The sequence below is a fragment of the Tasmannia lanceolata genome, unplaced genomic scaffold, assembly GCF_043159265.1.
Source record: "Tasmannia lanceolata isolate RefF3 unplaced genomic scaffold, GAP_Taslan_0.1 ptg000021l, whole genome shotgun sequence".
In the NCBI taxonomy this organism is placed as follows: domain Eukaryota; kingdom Viridiplantae; phylum Streptophyta; class Magnoliopsida; order Canellales; family Winteraceae; genus Tasmannia; species Tasmannia lanceolata.
In genome coordinates, this window is record NW_027518698.1 from 7,929,432 (window position 1) to 7,948,791 (window position 19,360).

Consider the following 19,360-nt stretch of genomic DNA (forward strand, 5'->3'; position numbering starts at 1 on the left):
ATTGAAGACTTGGAAAGTTTGAATATTATGTGATTTAACTACAATTTGTTCATAGGGTACACTATTTTATAATGAGGGCTTCAAATTTATTTAAGGTCTACTCTTTTCTTTTAGATGATTAAATCTGATTCAGTCCAGCAGCATGTTTTTCCTTATCGTATTAGGCCAAACCAAGAGGATATAGGAGATCCAAAAACTGCAACTTTGTTATTATTATTTTTTACAATGTAAATTGTTAGAACATAGAAGTATCATATCTTCAATGAGTTTAGAGAAGAAGAGGATAATGGAGGAGAAGACAGTGCAGACCTCCCTTTTCGAATCCTCTGACGGATAAAGTGATAGTGCACCTCTATGTGCTTTGTCCTCTCATGGAAGACTCGATTCAATGCTATATGAATGGCTCACTTGTTATCACAATGAAGTGAAGCAGGTATGAGTAAGCCAATCCAATCTCTGACATAAATGACCTCAACCATATCAACTCGCATCCTGTATAGGCCTTGGCTCTATATTCTACCTCTGACTTGACCTGGATACTACATCCTGCTTCTTGCTTTTCCACGACACCAAATTACCTCCAATGCAAGTAAAGTAACCAGTAGTAGACCTCCTATCTGTAGGAATATTGCCAAGCTTACATCTGAATACCCCTCAATCCTCATGTGGCTATGCTTTCTGAAGAACAGTCCTTTACAGGAGCTTTCTTCGGGTATCTCACAATCTGGGTCACTGCTAACCAGTGAGATGTCCGTGGCATACTCATGAACTGATTAACTACACTGATTGCGAAAGAAATGTCCGGGCAAGTTACAATGAGGTAGATCAGTTTTCCAACTAGGCGTCTGTATCTGCTTGGATCCTCGAGCAACTCCCCTTGATCAGGAGAAAGCTCGACGTTTGGATCCATAGTGTCTCAATTGGCTTCGCTCCCAGAAGGCCTGTCTCTTCCAATATATCCAATGCATACTTTCTTTGTAACAGACATAGTACCCCATGTGAATACGCTACCTCTATCCCATGAAAGTACCTCAGGCGTCCAAGGTCTTTGGTGCAAAACTCTTTCTGAAGGAAATCCTTCAGTCTCTGTATACCCTGCACTGTCGCTTCCAGTGATGGTGAAGTCATATACGTAAAGAAGTCATTTACGTAAACAACTAGAAAGATCCGACCATCCTTAGACTATGAACTAAATATCGAATGGTCAACAACACACTGTCTCATACGGAATCATACCACTGCCTAACTGAATCTTCCAAACTAAGCACAAGGAGACTACTTAAGGCCATATAGGGCCTTACTCAACCGATAGACAGCATGCCTCATCTCCCCCTGAGCAACATACCGAAGAGGTTGCTGCATGTATATCTCTTCCTACAAATCAACATGCAAGAAGGCATTCTTGACATTCAACTGGAAAGTGGCTAGGTCATGCGACTAGAAGGGAGATCAAAATTCTGACGGATGGAATTTTAGCCACAGGGGAGAACATGTCCGTGTAATCAATACCATATGTCTGTTTGTACCCTTTGCAAACAAACGGACCTTCAGTCTTGCTATTGTCCCATCAGGTAGGTATTTGACGGTAAGACTGAAGAGCACCCCTCCATGCATCCATCGCAGCTCGCCAACCAGGATGAGCTAAGGCCTCTGCAACAAAATGAGAACAAAAACAGAGGATACAGAAGACAAAAATGAATGGTAATTGGGTGACATCTTAGCAAAAGAAACCACATCAGAAATGCAGAGCAAGAACGTGTATGTGATTAGATAGGAGCATCATCAAGTGCATAAGAAGAAACAGTTACCTCATGATCAAATATGGGTCCAGCAAGCTGTGGGGGAGGTGGCGCGCATGAGGTGCCATTTGCACATGTAGGACGTAAACCTGTCATGAACCACGAGAATAAACTTTCACCTTAGGCGGTGAAGACGGTATAGCAGGAACTGGTAATGACAACGATGTGGAGGGTTAGGAGTGGGTGTAGCAACGGCCCCAGTAAAGTATGGGGTGTCCTCAAAGAAGGTGACATTAGCAAACACATAAACACGACGAAGCCGAGGACTATAGTATTGACATCCCTTCTAAGTTCAAGAGTAGCCAATGAAAATACACTTGATGGCACGAGGATCCAGCTTATCTAGACCAGGAGTTAGGTTGTGAACAAAGCAACCGCAGCCAAAGACCCGAGGAAGTAGTGGAAAAGGGTTTTTAGATGGATGTAAGACCGAGAAGGGTGAACGATTCTGTAAGACAGACGAAGGGAGATGGTTCGCCAGAAAACAGGATGTAAGGAGAGCTTCGGCCCAATACATCTTTGGAACACGCATCGAAGGGTGCGTGCCATGTCAACAAGATATCGAAGTTTCCTCTCAGCAACACTGTTTTGCTAAGAGGTATGGGCACAAGAGGACTGGTAAATAATGCCTTGACTAGATAAGAATGGCTAAAATTCATTAAAAGCAGAAAAATATTCATGAGCATTGTCAGTGCGCAAGCATTTAATAGAACATGAATACTGGGGAGAATGAACGAAACACAGTAAACACTTCATAACGATCTTTCATTACATATCGCCATGACATTCTTGAATAATCGCCCACAAATAAAATAAAGTACTGATAACCAAATATAGATGTACAAGGACCCCAAACATCTGAATGAACCAGCAAAACGGGACTCGAGACACGACTAACAGACCGCGATGGAAAGGAAACACGATCGTGTTTTTGACACTGACATGACTCACAATGAAAAGGACTAACTGGAGAAGTCATAACTGAAGAGTGTTGTGAACGAGGCGATAGAGCCACATGGGAGTCAACTAAAGCACGCAATGCAGTACGAGGAGCCTCACGGTCAAATTAGTAGAGTTAGTCCACCTCATGGACCAAACCAATCCTCCTCCCAGTCACTAGATCCTGAAAAGTACAATAAGATTGAAAGAAGGTTAAAGAACTACGAAGATAGTGAGTAAGCTGACTAGCAGAGAGCAAGGTACAAGGGAACCTAGGAACACATAAAACAGAAGAAAGAAAGAGACAGGCTAGGGCTGAGGGATGTGTCCCCTATACCAGAAATAGGACACATCGTCCCATTAGCCAAGGTGATGGATGTAGAAGCAGACTCAAATGAAATAAGAAGTCTATTGTTACCAGTTATATAGTGGGAGCCTCCAGAGTCAATGAGCCAAGAACTGGAATGACTGAGGGAGGAGGTTGGGTTGCTACCTTCCTTGGCCAGTATAGCAGTGGCTTATTTTCCTCTATCCTATGACCTCAATAAAGCCTCATACCCAGCTCGTGAAACGACCAAGGTGTCTGAAGAATCAGGCAGTAGTGGGGCTACAATGGAGCTCCCTGTACCAGTACCAGAAACATGATGATCAGCTGGCGGGGGGGCGTAACTCCGAATGCAAGTCATAGCAGAAATCAACAATGTGGCCCTCCTAACCGCAATGGGTACAGTAACAGGATCCACGGCTGCTAATACCATGGCCTCCCCCTAAATCTCAGCCAATACCACGACCACGACCACCATGTGCACCACGACGATAGCCAGTGTGCCCGGCAAGGACAAATCGCTCAGTAGAGGATTCACCAAGGACCTCAGCCCTCATAACACATTAAACTCTGGAAAAGACCTCTGATAAGGACGGTAAAGAATCTTGTCCCATGATCAGCTGGAAAATAGGAAGAAAGTCACGCCCCAAGCCATCAAGAAACTGAACAACACGCAGATCACTCTTTTGTCTGGCCAACACAACAGACAGTGGAGGAGGGCTGATACGTATCAAGCTGCTCGCATAAGTGGACGAATTCAGAATAATACTCAGAAACATATCTATCAACACACTACAGACGTAGGAGCGCCGAGTAAGTATCACATATCCAGATCAGATTATTTTCTCCTGAGTGAGGCATGTTGCCAAACATCTCAGATGTCTAGCTGTGTCAACTGTCAGCAATATCCAGCTCCATGCTATGGAATAGAAGAGTCTGAATATGAGCATCCTCCTGGCACCACTAGGCATTGCTCTCAAGTTTTGGAGGATCCTTTGTAAGGTAAGTGGACTTCCCCTGTGCACGAAGATAAATCTGATTAGAACGAGACCACACGGGATAATTCGTGCAATTGAGTTTAATAGAGGTCATCAAAACCATAGGGAGGGTCGTGGAAGACCCAGCAATAGTACCAGATGATGTAGGAGTGGTCATACTAAATATCCACAACGAAAACCACACAAACAAAAAACAATACCAACCACCAACTACAAACAACAACCAACAATGAAGGAGCCACCAACAACTCACCACTGACACTAGCAAATCGCCAATAACAATTCACCACCAACAAAATAACAATTCACCACCAACAATAAACCACCACCAAATTGAGAAAATCTCCAACAACCCACCAACAAACACCAACATATGAATCACCGACAACCCATCAACAAGTCACCAACAACACAATCAACGAGGCAACCAACATCTAACAAGCAATGAGGAACAACCAATCACCACCAATACCAACAAAACGTCAACACCAAACCACCACCAACAACCAACCACCATCAAACCGCGAACAAATCACCAACATACGTTGTCTCACACATCAATACGCAATTCCGGAATAGACAAAAACGACGACACCACACAAGCAAACCCCAATAGAAGAGAATCATCAAACATCACCCTAGAACCAACAACGGGATGATTAAAGAGAAGAATGAGTGTTTAGATCATGAATATCAAGGGTTAGAAGCAGATTAAAATGGAATTTAGGAACTGTTGGGTATAGTTTAGGTGACAGGGTTAGGGTTTAATGGTATAAAATCAAAGGAAAAATGGTTTTGGGAGGGGGGCGACAATGGTTGAAAGAGACAAGGAGGGTGCGATTTGGGTTAGGAGGGGTAAAACCCAAAAGAAAAAGAGTTTTCGGGACTGTTTTGAGGATATTTATGTGCTAGGGTTCGGGTTTGAGTGGTGTAAATCCACGAAAATGGGTTTAGGGAGGGGGTAAAATGATAGAATAGGGTAGGGTGTATGCAAATAGGGTTAGGGGTTGAAAACTCAAAAAATAAATGAGTAGGGTAGGGGGATCACAGAAGAGATTTAGGGTTTATGCGAGTAGAATTTGGGGTGAAAACTGAGGAATGAAAGTTTGGAGGAGGGGGATGTTCTTCTACAATGTTGATGGAGACATCATTAATCCTTTAGCTCTGATACCATGTTAGAAGTATCCTTATCTTCCACGAGTGGAGAGAAGAAGAGAAGAGAAGAGAAGAGAATGCTGGAGAAGAGATGAGAGAGAGATATGTTACCTCTCTCCCACATGAAAATCTATAATATATAGTAAGCCTGTAGGATTCCAAAATGTCATTCGTTTTTTCCAACAAAACAGGAAAATATTTTTTTTTAGAAATAACTTTCCACCATTCAAAAGTTGAGTTTGCTGCCTTTCAAAATAAACATGACACTAATTTTGGTTTGCCGCCCAAAAATTGAGTTTGGGGCTTAGGGCAGATTTAATTTGCGTTAAAAAACTAATTTTGCCTGCGCCACCCCTACTAATTCAGCTCAAACAGAATAGGCATATTCTAATTTGAGTCAAAACAAACCAATTTTACGGTCCATGAAAATCAATTTATCCCACTAATTTCGTGCCCCCCTCCCCACTCTCTGTTATTACGGTTCCTCTTATTAGGAAAGGGTGGTATTTGGAGAGTGAGAGAGCAAAATATAGAATCATTAGCTTTGGGTCTTCTCTTTCCATTCTATGTCTCTACCCTTCTGTCAGCCATTGATCACCCCCCAAGAGCACAAGCCCAAAGAAGGAGGACCATGAATATCAAGACCAAGAACTGCTCCATTAATCCTTTGGTTTGCTCCACAAAGGTAACTATCGATTTTCGTCTTTATCTTCTAAGATAACTTTACTTAATTTTGTTTGAAATTCTCCCTCAAAGTCTACAGTTTTATTTAATATCTACACAAGGGTTTAATTTTAATTGTTGTTTCTGATTTTTTTTAGTTGATGAATTAATGTTCTTGATGCTTTTCTATTACATTTTCTTTTTTGTTGGATTACTTTTTTATTTGAATAATTGATTTTTTCGTATGTTGCTGCTTTCTCAGTGCTTTGTCAGGTTTGGATTTGATTTGAAACTTCTTCTTATAGGTTCCAGGGGTGCTCAAGGTAGGTTCTAACTATGAAGCACGGGTACCGGTACGGGGTACGGGTACGACACAACACGGGTACGTGGGTAGGTGATTTGCCAAAAAAACTGGGTGCGGGTACGTTCAGGTACACCGAATATAATAATATATTTTAATATTTTATTATATATTTATAAAAAAATAAAATAAAATTGTAGAGCAATCAAATAACAATAACATCACCAAAATGGAAAATTCTAATATTACTCTTCATTTCATAAGTGATTAAGTTCCATATTTCATAACATGAGGCATCAATACATCATTCATTAGAAAAAAAAGTCTGTCACCAGTGTGTTGACCAGTGTGTTGACCAGTGCCTGACAAGATGAATAATTTTTAGAGACCAAATTATGAGATTTTTTTTACGGGACTTTCGGGATTTAATAATGTTTGGACAAAATAGATTTTATGAATTTTTAAAATTTGAAAAATACCCCACCGTTTGGAAGTTAAGAAAGTTAAAATTTTGACCCGACCCTTTTTCTTTGAATTTTGTACTAGAACTGGAGAGTTGACTTTTTTTCCTTTTAGATTTGGGTGTTGAAACTATTTTTAATAAATCCAAAAGGGGGTATTCCGTTATTTACATGTAAATCTTAAGTAAATGGACAATAAAATAGTAAAGACATTTACTTAAATAGTTTACATGTAAATACCGAGTGCAGGAAAGTAGAGAGAAGTACAGGAGAGGAAAGAGAAGCAGCAGGAGAGGAAAGAGAAGCAGCAGGACGTGTCGGGTACGCGAGGTGCGCACCCGGCACGCATTTTTTTTTTAAAACAATGGGGTACGTACCCGGACGTACCCGGAGCGTTCCCGGACGTACCCGCACCCCATACGTGTCGGGTGCAGGTGCGGGAGCCCCGGGAGAGTACCCGTGCTTCCTAGGGTTCTAATGTTGCTTATTTGTTTCTCTTTTTTTTTTCTCAGTTGGTAAATTTCTGTTCTTTATTTTATTCTTTCTACTTTATTTCCTTTAAGTTGGATTAATTTTATGTTTCTTCTTTAATTCCATATTTTTTACCTGTGTGGGATCCTAAGAAAGAGAAAGATTTTAGTTCCATTGTCAATATTTTTCTTCCCAAGAAATTTTTTTTATTGAAAAACCTTCTCAATTAGAATTTCAGTAAGTGATGTGGTGCGCCCACCATCTCCAACTAAACCCATATATAGGGGTACAACTTGGGTTGGCTCGGGTTGAGCTTTTGCTAAAAAATGAATTGCAATCAACCCGAACCAGACCCGATTTTAAGGTAAAAGCTCAACCGGAATTCCAAAAAATTGACCCGAGTTGCACCCCTACCCATGCATAGGTGGGGCCAACCAATTTACATTTCACATTGGTAATGAGATAGGGCCACCGTCTTACACCTCCTCTTTCTTATGGGTTGGTAGCTACCATTTTACACCTTTTGTTTTGATGGGGTGGGGCACACCATCTCTACCCAAACTCATGCATGGGTGAGGCCTACCATTTTGCACCTCTGGTTAAGATGGGCGGGGTCGCCATCTCTACCCAAACACATGTTTTAGGTGGGCCCACCATTTTACCACTAATTTGTTGGTTGGGTAGGGCCCACCATATCTACCCAAACCAATACATTATGGTGGGGCCTTGCATTTTCACGTCATGTTTTGACAAGGTGGTCCGGCCATTTTACACCCAGGCATAGCATGGGCTTAGAATACTAGTGTATATGTGTGTGTGTGTGTGTGAGTGTGTGTGAGTGTGTGGGTGTGTGTGGACGTGTGTGTACGTGCGTGTGCTTGTGTGTGTGTGTGTGTGTGTGTTGGGGGGCAGGATTGTGTGTGGGATACATGAAAAGAGAGAAATACCCCCATATGTGGGTATGTAATACACAACCACTCTCAACATAAATTATATTGATCAAAGTAGTATCTACCAACTGTCTAAATAACTTACAATATAAAGCAAACTAAAAATCATATAGCATTACCATCTGGTTACACTCTCCTTAGCAAATGCAGATGTCTTCAAGTTAGCATCTTGACACATGGTGAAAGAATCCTTAGCATTTAGCTCACAACCATACTATATTTACCGTTTCTGGTACTTTCTGTGGGAAATTCCTCTCCCTTTTCATACAACAAAACATGTATATTGCATCTCCCACTTCCATCAGACCTGAGAAATGGGAAGAGAGAGTTCTAACACCATGAAAGAGTGCAAAGGCCTCACCAAGTTGCCATCACTTTGAGTACCCAGTATCAGCAGGCCTTGAAGAACCACCCAGAACATACCAAACTAGTCCCTAATAAATACAATGCATATGATTCCCCGCGAGCAAGAATTACCAAAAGAATACCCATTAAACGTTGGCCGGAAGTGTACACTACCAATGATTTCCATCTTTCTAATCTTCTCTCTCTGAAGCCTACCCTATTGAAAATATTTTAACAAAAAGACGAATATTTCCAGCTCTGATTTCGTGCAACTCCTTGCAAACAGTTTTCCACCTGATGAAAGGAACTCATGAATCAACTGTGGGAAGTTTGACCTATATTCTGTCGAAATTATATTAAATTGGCCAAATAAGTATTTGGTATGATACTGTGCTGTGTGTCCTGGAAAGTTTAGCATTACATAAGTTACACAATACCTTATGTTTGAATTAGTATGAAGTTATTTATGGGGACACAGTGCACCTCAATCTATTTCAATCAAATCCTTTGCTTCTTCTCAGTTCACTCCTCTCCGTGATCATTTTCAGGTTTTTGAGGGTCCAAAACAATGTAGGAGGTGATGAAAATTTGGTTTTGGAGACGTTCTTACCTTACAGTTGGCATAAAATTGATAAATGAGGAAATGTCAAAAGGGGTGGCTCAACAGGATCAAGCGTCGAAACCAGAATGAAATCAACCAAATATTCACTCCCTAACCGAAATCGACCACTCAATAGACAGTAGGCGAATCAAATAGTGTCATGCAATTGATAGGTGGTCTTATTGAGGAGCTAATGATTAATCTTAAGAAGACTATCAACTGGCTTTACTCGTAGTGAACATGTTTCATTAAGGAGGTCTAACACAAACGTTTTTTAAAACAAGTGAAATTTTATAAAAAAAAAAAAAAAAAATTGAGCCAAAGAAAACAACAAATTACAAGAGAAGAAAGAAAAAAAAGAACTACAAGCTAGGCAACTCATTCCAAACAATCAAACTAGTGCTAGAAACCAAATCGCTAACCAATCAACAAAAATGTTTCCTTCCCAATAAATGTGGAAGAAGGAACACTCAATACTCGTGAATAAATCATACATCACTCAAAACAATGATATAAATCTCCAAGTAGGTGAGGTCTCCGGTTTAAGACAAGGCATGGTGTTTAGGAAGCCACCCTCAACCCATAACTTTATAGTTCTAGTATGAGAAAGTAATATGACTATTCCATCATAACGATCTGCGGCATCTGCCACATCACAATCCTCAAAGGGACCTGCAAAGGAAAGGAAAACTCAAGAATTAGGGTCCTAGAAAACCCCCTTAGGCCAACCATGAGGATTGTAGCACCACTGCAATTAAAATGTTTACTACATACGTTAAAATTTAACTTAATCCATCATTTAATTCCCAAGGGCTTACAACACCACTCCCACAAGAACTTGACAGAAGATACTTAGGGCCATCCGGACACACTAAAAGGACCAACGAAGAAACTCCATATTGGCCTCGCTCTAGGGGAAATGAATAAACAAATGAGTGGCGGTAGCTACACCTCAAGCAAACCCGCACCTCACAGGCATGTCTCTTTACAAGTTGGTCCGTAATGAGAATTTCACCATGAAGAACATACGAGAGGAAAGTCTTGGCTCTAGGGAAGTGAGATATTTCTGAACATTAACAAAGCTGCGACCATGGGAAACACCTTTAGCCATAGCATAGAAAGTAAAATAGAGAACACACCATTTTGCTCCAGATCCCAAATTAACTCATACTCATGATCCACAAGAGAAATAAAGGCAGGGTGATCCCCTCTCCCCATTTTTTTTACCGTGGAAATCCGAAGCATAATGATTGATAAAGGCAAAAGCCATGGTCTCATAGATGGTTTCAAGATTGGGCCCCACGAGTGGCTAGCACCACCCATCTCCAGTTTCCTGATGATACTCTTGTGTTCACTGAGGCAGATGAAGATAAGGTTCCAAAGCTTAATTAAAACTGTCCTTTGATGTTATGAAGTCGTGACATGGGAAAGATCTAACTTTCGAAAATCTAGTATGCTTGGTATCCACTTCTCAGATGATGAGAGAGACAGGTTTTGGGAATGAAGGGGGGGGGGGGGGGGGGGGGGGTGTTCCTGATCGGTTTCGACATTATATCTTGGTCTTCCTCTATGTGAGGGGAGGCCGAGGAAGAGGGTGTGAGACCCACTGTTGAAAGGGTAGAGAAAAGGATCGCTACTTGGAAGTAGAATCTTATTTTGTTGGGGGCATAATCTCTCATTAAGGCGGTGCTTACTAATATCCCTATTTACTCTCCATTTTCAAATACCAAATTAGTGTGATTAATCGCATTGAGCAGATTTAGAGGAAGTTTCTTTGGGGTGGTTATTCTAAGGTTGAGAGGAAGTTTCACTTCATCAGTTGGGAGAAGTGTAAATCCATCAAAGACGGTAATTTAGGCTTTAGGAGGCTAAAAGATGTTAACAAAGCTCTTCTTGGGAAATAGTTCTGGAGGTTTGGGGAGGAGATACATCAGCTATATGAGATTTGCGTATATGATCGATGAGATTCAGGACCAAGTGCTTGGTATCTTAGTTCTCTTCCAGCATGTCGAGCGTCAAGGCATCGCCTGCATCCTCAGTCACAGTGCTCATCATGGACTCTGTGTCTGCAATCTCTGTAATAGGCTCAAACTCAAACAACTGAATCATTAATGTCAACCTCATCAACAAGAACATCCGGCCCATCACTAGCATCATCTGTGTCTGGCATGTCATGGGAGTCCGTAATATCTGTCATTGCATCTTCCTCCCCTTCTTGGGATGTAGCCTCATCAACAGGAGGAGGAGGAGGAGACGGATAGGCTAAGCATGAATTCCTGGTAGTCGTGGCCTCCCTGGGAGCCTTAAGCCCAAGATACATGTTAATGCGGTTCAAGGTTGCTTTCATATCTACTATAATGTCTGAGTGTCGATCCAAAGTATCTTGATTGCGTTATTCCCATGCTCCTCGGGGTTGGACTTGTCTTTGCCTCTGATGATATTGATAATAAGCCTTTCGAGCATAGACCTTCACGAACTCATCACAGACATCTTGCCATCGACTAAAACAAGGCATGCCTAAGTCACTGCGCTCTCGCAAGAAGGGTCTCCATTTCACCTTGGCATCTCTGCATACTGTATCCTTGACTTGATGAATGGTCATTTGATGATCATAACCATAGTACTTATGGCATGCATCAAGAGCCTTGATCCATTGTAGACATGCAGCATCGTAATCTCCATAGGGATAGTAGTAGGCATCGGAACCATAGCAATATAGAGCCCATGGTGCGGTCATTGTGGGGGCGAATCAATGTCGCATTGCCCCCAAATGGAATCTGTGAAAACCAACCGTCAGATCTGTCTATGATGTCAAAAGGAACAAAATGCCTTTTACGGATCTCGGATCGGACTCACGGATGGCCTGGATCGACAGTCGGACCAAAATCGACGGATGGGGAAAGTTGCACGAAGTAGCTGCGCTCACTGTGGGCTGCTGAGAATAGGCTGGATAGGCCCTTCAAGTCATTCTGATCAACTCTCGTGTTGACAACGAGGCCAAAGTTCGAGCAGAAATGGCCCAAGTGAAGAGAGAGAAAATGAGATGGAGATACGAGAAAGTGTAGAGAAAGAGAAAGTAAGATGAGAAATAGAGAGTAAAAGAGAGAGAGAGAGAGAGAGAGAGAGAGAGAGAGAGAGAGAGAGAGAGATACTCACAAAGAAGAAAGAGAGACCAAGATATGAGAAAGAGAGAAAACCCGAACTTACAATTTTTAATAAGCGCGGACTTACTATATTTAGTAAGCGCGAACTTACTATTTTTAGTAGGTGCGGACTTACTATTTATAGTAAATCAGAAAAAAAAATCCTAAGACTCAAAGGTAGGGTGTTGGGTACTGGTTTTAGGGTTTACAGGGGACTAATTTAGGTGGAGATGGAGAGGCCGAAGATGAAGGTGGCTGCGGCGGTTACATGACTTATGATAAGGGGGGTGAGAAGGGGATGGTTTCTAATTGGGTTTTAAGGATTAGGGTTTCAAGAGGTTGTGGGATCTTTGGGTTAGGGTTTTAGAACAAAAAGGAGAAGGGAAAGATGGGGGAGGAATAGAAAAGACAGAGATAAGGAGAGGTAAAGAGGGATATCGAGAGAGAAAAATAAGGAGAGAGCAAAGAGCTAGGATCTTTTGGTCTTAATACCAAATTGCTCTGATCCAAAGAGGGGAAATGGAAGAAAGCGTAGAAAAGAGAACAAGAAGGGGGAGGATAAGAAGAATGAGAGGAGAAGAAGAGCAAAGAAAAGAAGGGAATGGGGTCTGATGAAAATGAAGAAAGAAGAATAAGAGAGATAGGGGAGAATCTATATTCTCAATTCATTAATTCATCCAAAGTTCTAAAATCCCTAATACATGAGGGGCTTATATAGGCAATTGAATAAAATTCCATGAAAATAAAGGAATATCCCTAACTTTAAATAACATGAAAAATAAAATCCCTAAAAGTAAATGCTAAGGAAATATAAAAAAATTAAATTAAATAACAAGAAAATAAATTCCTAAGAAGTCCTTATGGGGCCTACAATCTGCATCAAAATTGGAAGTGAGGTTACAACCATGGAATATATTTGAAAAGTTTAAGAACTGTAAGATTTTGGAGGCTTGCTTGAAGTGAAGATTGGGTGGATTCGTATTCTTCAAATATTTCAAATAATATTAATCTGATTTTCAGTTAATATTATTTATCTCCTAATCGCCATCTCCTTCTTGTTTCATTTTGGTATTGTTAGACTTAAACATGGGGGTTACAATTCTTGGATCTCCTTTGTTTGCATCAAAATCAGATCAGAAAGCAACGAGAATTCATTAAAAATCTTAATGGAAGAAATTTCCGGCAGAAAACGATAAATGACCCTTTGGACTCCTTCACCCTCCAAAGAATGATCAAGGCTTTGGGGTTGAGAAAATGAGCAAAGAGATTAGGAATGGATCGGCCCAGAGTTTCAGCACATCAATTATTCAACCAAAAGAAAGTATTCACATTGCTGCTAACACAAAATGATAGGTCAGAAGAGAAGGATTGGAAGACTATTTTTCACTTCTTCCTGGTTGATGACTCTGTACGCTTCCACTCACCTAGTCAGAGGCATTTAATAGTTTTTCGGTACTTAGAGTAGAGCACCCTAAGCCATAACCACCGTAACTCCTTATAGTTATAGAAGATTCTCCACCCTCATTTAGCCAAGAGGGCGTCATTCTGGGTTCTGATGTTCATAATTCCAAGACCCCCAACACCAACCGTCTCCCAATTGATCAAATGACCTCAACTAAATGTTAATCAGATGAACTCTCTGTAGTGCCATTGTTCCATAAAAGGTTACGGAAGATCATATTGATTATGTCCTCTATCAGAGTAGGAATCCTATAAAGGGATGGGAAATAAATTTGAATGTTAGAGATAGAGAGGCCTTGAGAAGGGTAATCCTACCAAGGAGGAGGTAGAAAATAAAAATACCTTGCTTGGCCTTGAGAAGGGTAATCCTACCATGGAGGTAGAAAATAAAAAAACCTTGCTCGGAACGATGGATCCGAAGAAAGTAGTTAAGATACCCCATATCCTTTCTTCCAACAACACTATGAAATTATTGTTTTAACATTGTTAGAAATACAAGTAATGTCTAACCTAACCTAATACATTATTCAACAAACATTAACAATCTCTCTTGAACTATACCTGTAAGAACAATGTCACCCACATACACTTTTTGAAAAAAAATAGTGGTACATGATGTTTTCACGAGGAAAAATGAATGACCATAAGTTCGTTGAAAGTCATACTTGTAAGCCCAATGGTTCAACCCTTGGCCTTCTCTATCTTATTATGATGATTCCAAAACACAAGTGATTTATGCTACTAATGTGTTTGATCATTGAGTTGTAGATATTTGTGTTCATATGTGCAAAAGTAAAGGACGCGTGTATCATGACAAATTGACAATGGAGCATCAAACGGAACATCTTTAAAGTCTATGAAAGCCTAGATGATCCAAGGAGTCAAGTGGACTTGAAGAGAAGAAATCAAGTTGAAGATCAATCAAGTTTCAAGTCATTAGAATGTATTTGTCCAATCCTTAGTCTAGGGTTAGTAGAGGATCAAAGGTGGTTAAAATATGGTCCCAAATAGTATAAAAATGGAAGTAAAAATCAGTGGACCCAAAGCCTAAGTGCGAAAGAGATCTCAAATGTGAAATAGCATCAATTTGGCACTGCCTTGTTGACCACAGACCTTAATTCTATCATAACTGGTCCGAATGCTTTTCAAATATTTTTGCAAATAGTTTTAACAAATAGATCTCCTTCTTCTCTTGTTTGTAGAGCAGAAGAAAGTCAAAATCCGATAAGAAACGAAGGAGATATGAATTTTGCAAGCCAGCAGCAAAATGTCGAAATCCACAAGAACAAAAAGCAGGTTTAGGTCGATCAGCCCCGGTTTTAAAAAAAATGTAGCAGTTGCAGCCATGATTTTAAATTTCGGGTTTCGGTTGAGAACGAAACTGAAATTGGAGATACGCGAAATGGTCGTTTATTTCAACCAAAATTTAGAAATTTCAGTCGTTTACCCCGAAATTTCGTAAAAAAAGTAAGGGATTTCACTCAAAAATCTAGATTTTTGATAAGTAATAAATATTTTTCCTAAATTTCGGCTGAAATTCGATACAAGATAAAAGATTCTTTTATTGTATTTCATCGGATTTCGTTCGAAATTTCGGTTTTGGTGAGGACCGAAACGCATTCCAAAACCGAAATTTGAAACCATGGTTGCAGCCCATAATGGCTACTTGCGGGAAATGCCCGAAAATTACCAAAATGCCCCTGTAATGGCTAGTTTTTTTATTCTAGGCCTATATAAGGGTTCTCAAATGCTCCAAACTCTATTCTAACACTCCCAAACCTTAATGGAACATATTTAGAATTGGAGAAACACATTTGAGCCTTTCTTCATTCAAAAATATGTATTGGACTTAGGAGCTTTCATTTGTACATCTCTCATCCAATCTTATAGCCTTCAAAGGCAATCTTTATTTCTTTCTTTCTTTGATTATCACTCGTAATTGGCGAGTGCTCGGAGACGTGTAGCCATCTTCATGGGCAAGTGTTGGGAGACGCCTAGCCATCTCCAATGGCGAGTTGTGAGGAGCGGAGCCCACCTCGTTTGTAATCAGTTTAATCCCTTAAGAGGATTGGGCTAGTGAAGCCACCAAAGTTCTTGGAGGAGTGGATGTAGGCTTAGTGTGGACCGTTTTTTTTCGTTTCTCTAAGGTTTGGGCCATTTTTTTATTCGTGTTACTCAAAGCACAGTGTAGATCGCTCACAATCATCGATTAAAAGATAACACGTAGAGATCGATCTCATTGGTATCATAGTTCAATCAGATTTTTACAGTCATAGGAAAAGACCTGAATCTTGCCCTGTTTATTAGAATTGTTTTTATTAAAACAATTTCCATTTATTGAAAAATCCAATTTAATTTTGCACTGTCAGATTCATTTTCAAGCATCTGTTTTATTTATTTTTCTATTAAAACCCTTCTCATTTATTGGAAATTTTGATTTATCGAACATGTTGTCCGACTTCATGTGCAATAGATCAAATACTTGAGAAATATCTACTTCTTAAAGACATTGCTGTTGATAATTTGTAAAAAAAATCTATTCAGTTTTGATCTTTTTACAATGAAGGGACATCGCAGTCCCTTCTGGCTCTTTGTTTCTCGGTGTCATATCCATTTAATGAAGTTAAATTGTTTAAAAAAAAAAATCACTGATTGACATAACTGTTCATTCATTATTTTTCTGTTAACTTTTGCGTTGTTTTAATCTAAATCACATACGTTCTTTTAATAGAGTTTTTTTACTAATTTTAGACCTGAACTCATCCTTTCTGATCATTCACCTAAACTATCTACAGGACATTTATTCGCTTAGAGATTTTGATTTAGATCAGATTTATTTAACTTCGTCATTTAGCATTTCATTGGCTGCCAACAATTCTTTCTTTAAAAATTGGTCCCTCTAGGAACTTGTTCTACATTTCAGTATTATTGGTTGTTTAAGTACCACTGATAAGTCAGCTTAACTATTGCTTATATAAGTACCGCTGATATATCAGGGTTAAGCTTGTATCTATTTGTGATTTAGATTCAGAATTTTGTGTCAGGATTAGACTTAGACAATTTGAGCCGGGTAGATCCTTTCACCTTCTTCATGAAAATTTTCTAAAGGATTCATTAGCCGACCCCAACTAGTTTGGTACAAAGGCTTAGTTGAGTTTAGTTTTTCAAAATTTTGATTAGGCTAAGGCATTTTATCCTACTGGATTTCCTGGATTTGAAAACAACCAGTCTATCCTCACTTCTGCTATCTATTAACCAGGTAGTATAAGTTTATTTAAAATACTCTCCTGAAAACTTTTGATGACTGTTCCTTGCAATTTAGCTGCAATTTCCAACTTGTAAATATTTTAGTGCAGCATTCTTTGCTTGTAGGAAAAAGTCATATTTCTGTTATTATCACCCTGGTTTTAAAACCTATAATTTTTTCATATCGAATGTGCAATTACTGAATCATAAATCCTAATAGAAATTTGCATTACCAAATTTAAACCTCAAAAGATATACTGACACAAATTAACCATACTGAATGAACTAATATTGAAACATTCGACTAGACGGATTTGGTAATGGGCCTAACTCTTTTGCATAAATAGATTTTATGTCTTTTAGCTCGCTTTAATTAAATTTAATGCTTTAATAGTCTCTTTAACAAAGCTTCACCATTCAAAACTAAATAAAAATAAAAATGTATAGGTTTTATAGTCACAACGGGTCTTTGATTACATATCACATCTGCTTAACCATGATTATATTGTCAGATTTTATACCATTGACTTAAGCTCAGTGCTGTATTAACTAGTAATTGGTTAATTTTAAACCTTGACTTCATTTTACACTAATTTAGACCATCAACAAATGAAAAATCACACACACCAGACTAGCTAGTTTATTTCTTCATCGTCTGGCTGCTTATATAGCTATACTTCACTTCATAGCTTCACGTTCTCACTAATTATTTTCATAACCTTTTTTCTTCCAAATAGAAAAGCAGTATTGATAAATAAAAAGCAAGGAAAACAAGGAGTCCTGTAAGCCCAAGGGTTACCATGGGTTAATCATTCAACTTACCTTCTTGTTTTGATGCTAGCAAACCAAATTGATTAGCATTTATGAACTCATGTGTTGCTTTGAGGTGTTGTGTTATATACAGGATTTTCATGTCATAATCGCCATTACACAACTTTTCTCAACACATGGCTTGTGGATCAAGAAGCAAAGGAACCAAGAGCTTGCACCTACAGTGAAGACATCTTCATTTGAAGATGTTCAAGTCAAGAAACTCAACATGAAGATCCCACAAGTTCCTAGCAAGTGTCAAGAAGGAGCTTGGAATTGAACATGCCATGGTGACACCTCATGTACCTCACAACATGCTTTGAAGATTGGAGGGAATCACCACAGACAAGACAAGTACAAGATGTTCACTCAAGCCGAAGAAGTCCAAGAAAGTGGGAGCTGATACATTTCGAGAAGACTCGACGGTATCATTTTAAAATGTATTTAGAGTCCTCTTGATTTTATGTTAAATGCACTTTCAAAAGGTTTTCAAATGGTTTTCATACATAACTTTTTATATCTTTGGAATCCATACACACACTCAAATATGTGTTTGAAAACCTAGGACTTAAGCCCAAAGACCATGGCTAAAAAGCCCTTGATTTTTAAAGTTAAAATAGGATTTTCAGGGCTAGTCGATCGGGGTGTCCCGGTCTAAGAAGCAGGGGTACGGGTACGGGGTGCGGGTACGACACGACATGGGTACGTGGGTACGTGATTTTCCAAAAACACTGGGTGCGGGTACGTTGTGGGTACGCCAAATATAATATATTTTATTATTTTATTATATATTTATAAAAATTTTAAAAAACAATTGGAGAATAGGTCGGGGAGAGAGTTCGAGAGAGAGGAGGGAGATTTGGGGGGAAAAAAGACCCAATGGTCTTTTTTGTTGTTTTGAAACCATCCCCCCATATTTTTAAAACCCACCCCCCGTTTTTGGTTTTTTTTTTTTTTAAATGGTTTAAAACATGTTGGGTGTGCTCGGATGCGCTGGGGTGCGCACCTGACATGCACCCAACCCACTTTTTTTTTCTTTTCTTAAAAAATAAAATGGGTACGCACCCGAGGCGCACCCGCACCCGACACGGGTGCGTGAGGCTCGGGAGAGTACCCGTGCTTTCTAGGTCCCGGTCGACCGCGGCAAGCTTGCTTGAATTCCAGCACTTGCAGGAAAATAGCAGGCCGGTCCACCGAGGGTTAGCTGGGCGACCGCGGAATTGCTTCTGTCAAAACAGAAACAATCCGCCATGGTTTGGGCGGGTGAACGCCATGGGTCGGTCGACTGGGATAGTGTTTTTGAGCCGAAATTGTATTCAAACAGATTGCCCGCACCGGTTTGAAATTTGAATTTATAAAAGAGAGCCTGATAAGGGCGGGTGACCGCCATGCCTCGGTCGACCTCTGCGGCCTGGAAAACGAGCCGTTGGGGCTTGCGCAGGTTGACTTTTTCAACCCAGTTTTTTACGGTTTTACTCCCAAACGGTCATATTTCCTTATGGGCTATATATACACTATCCAAACCTTTCTAACCAAACTTTTAAACATTTTGAAAAGATCAAATCCCATCTTTTTAAGCTTTAACCTTCAAATCAAAAGCTAAAACCTCTTTGAACTTGTATTTCCACATTCTATCAAGAGGCACTCCATATGGCTTTCATTTGCTTATTTTCTTGGAGTGATGTGAGCTTA

General features: G+C 39.8%; 1 protein-coding gene across 3 annotated transcripts in view; it reads right to left on the reverse strand.

The window, feature by feature from the left end:
• The window catches only part of LOC143855555 (uncharacterized), a 31,207-nt gene extending 27,035 nt beyond the window's left edge, over window positions 1-4,172 (reverse strand). For all 3 annotated transcript variants that reach the window (XR_013237932.1, XR_013237930.1, XR_013237931.1), the window contains exons 1-3: window positions 3,157-4,172; window positions 1,809-2,922; window positions 310-1,650 (exon numbers count right to left, since the gene is read on the reverse strand). The gene's annotated coding sequence lies outside the window, so the exon portion shown is untranslated. The remainder of the gene's footprint in view (window positions 1-309; window positions 1,651-1,808; window positions 2,923-3,156) is intronic.
• Between the last annotated feature and the right edge of the window lie 15,188 nt (window positions 4,173-19,360).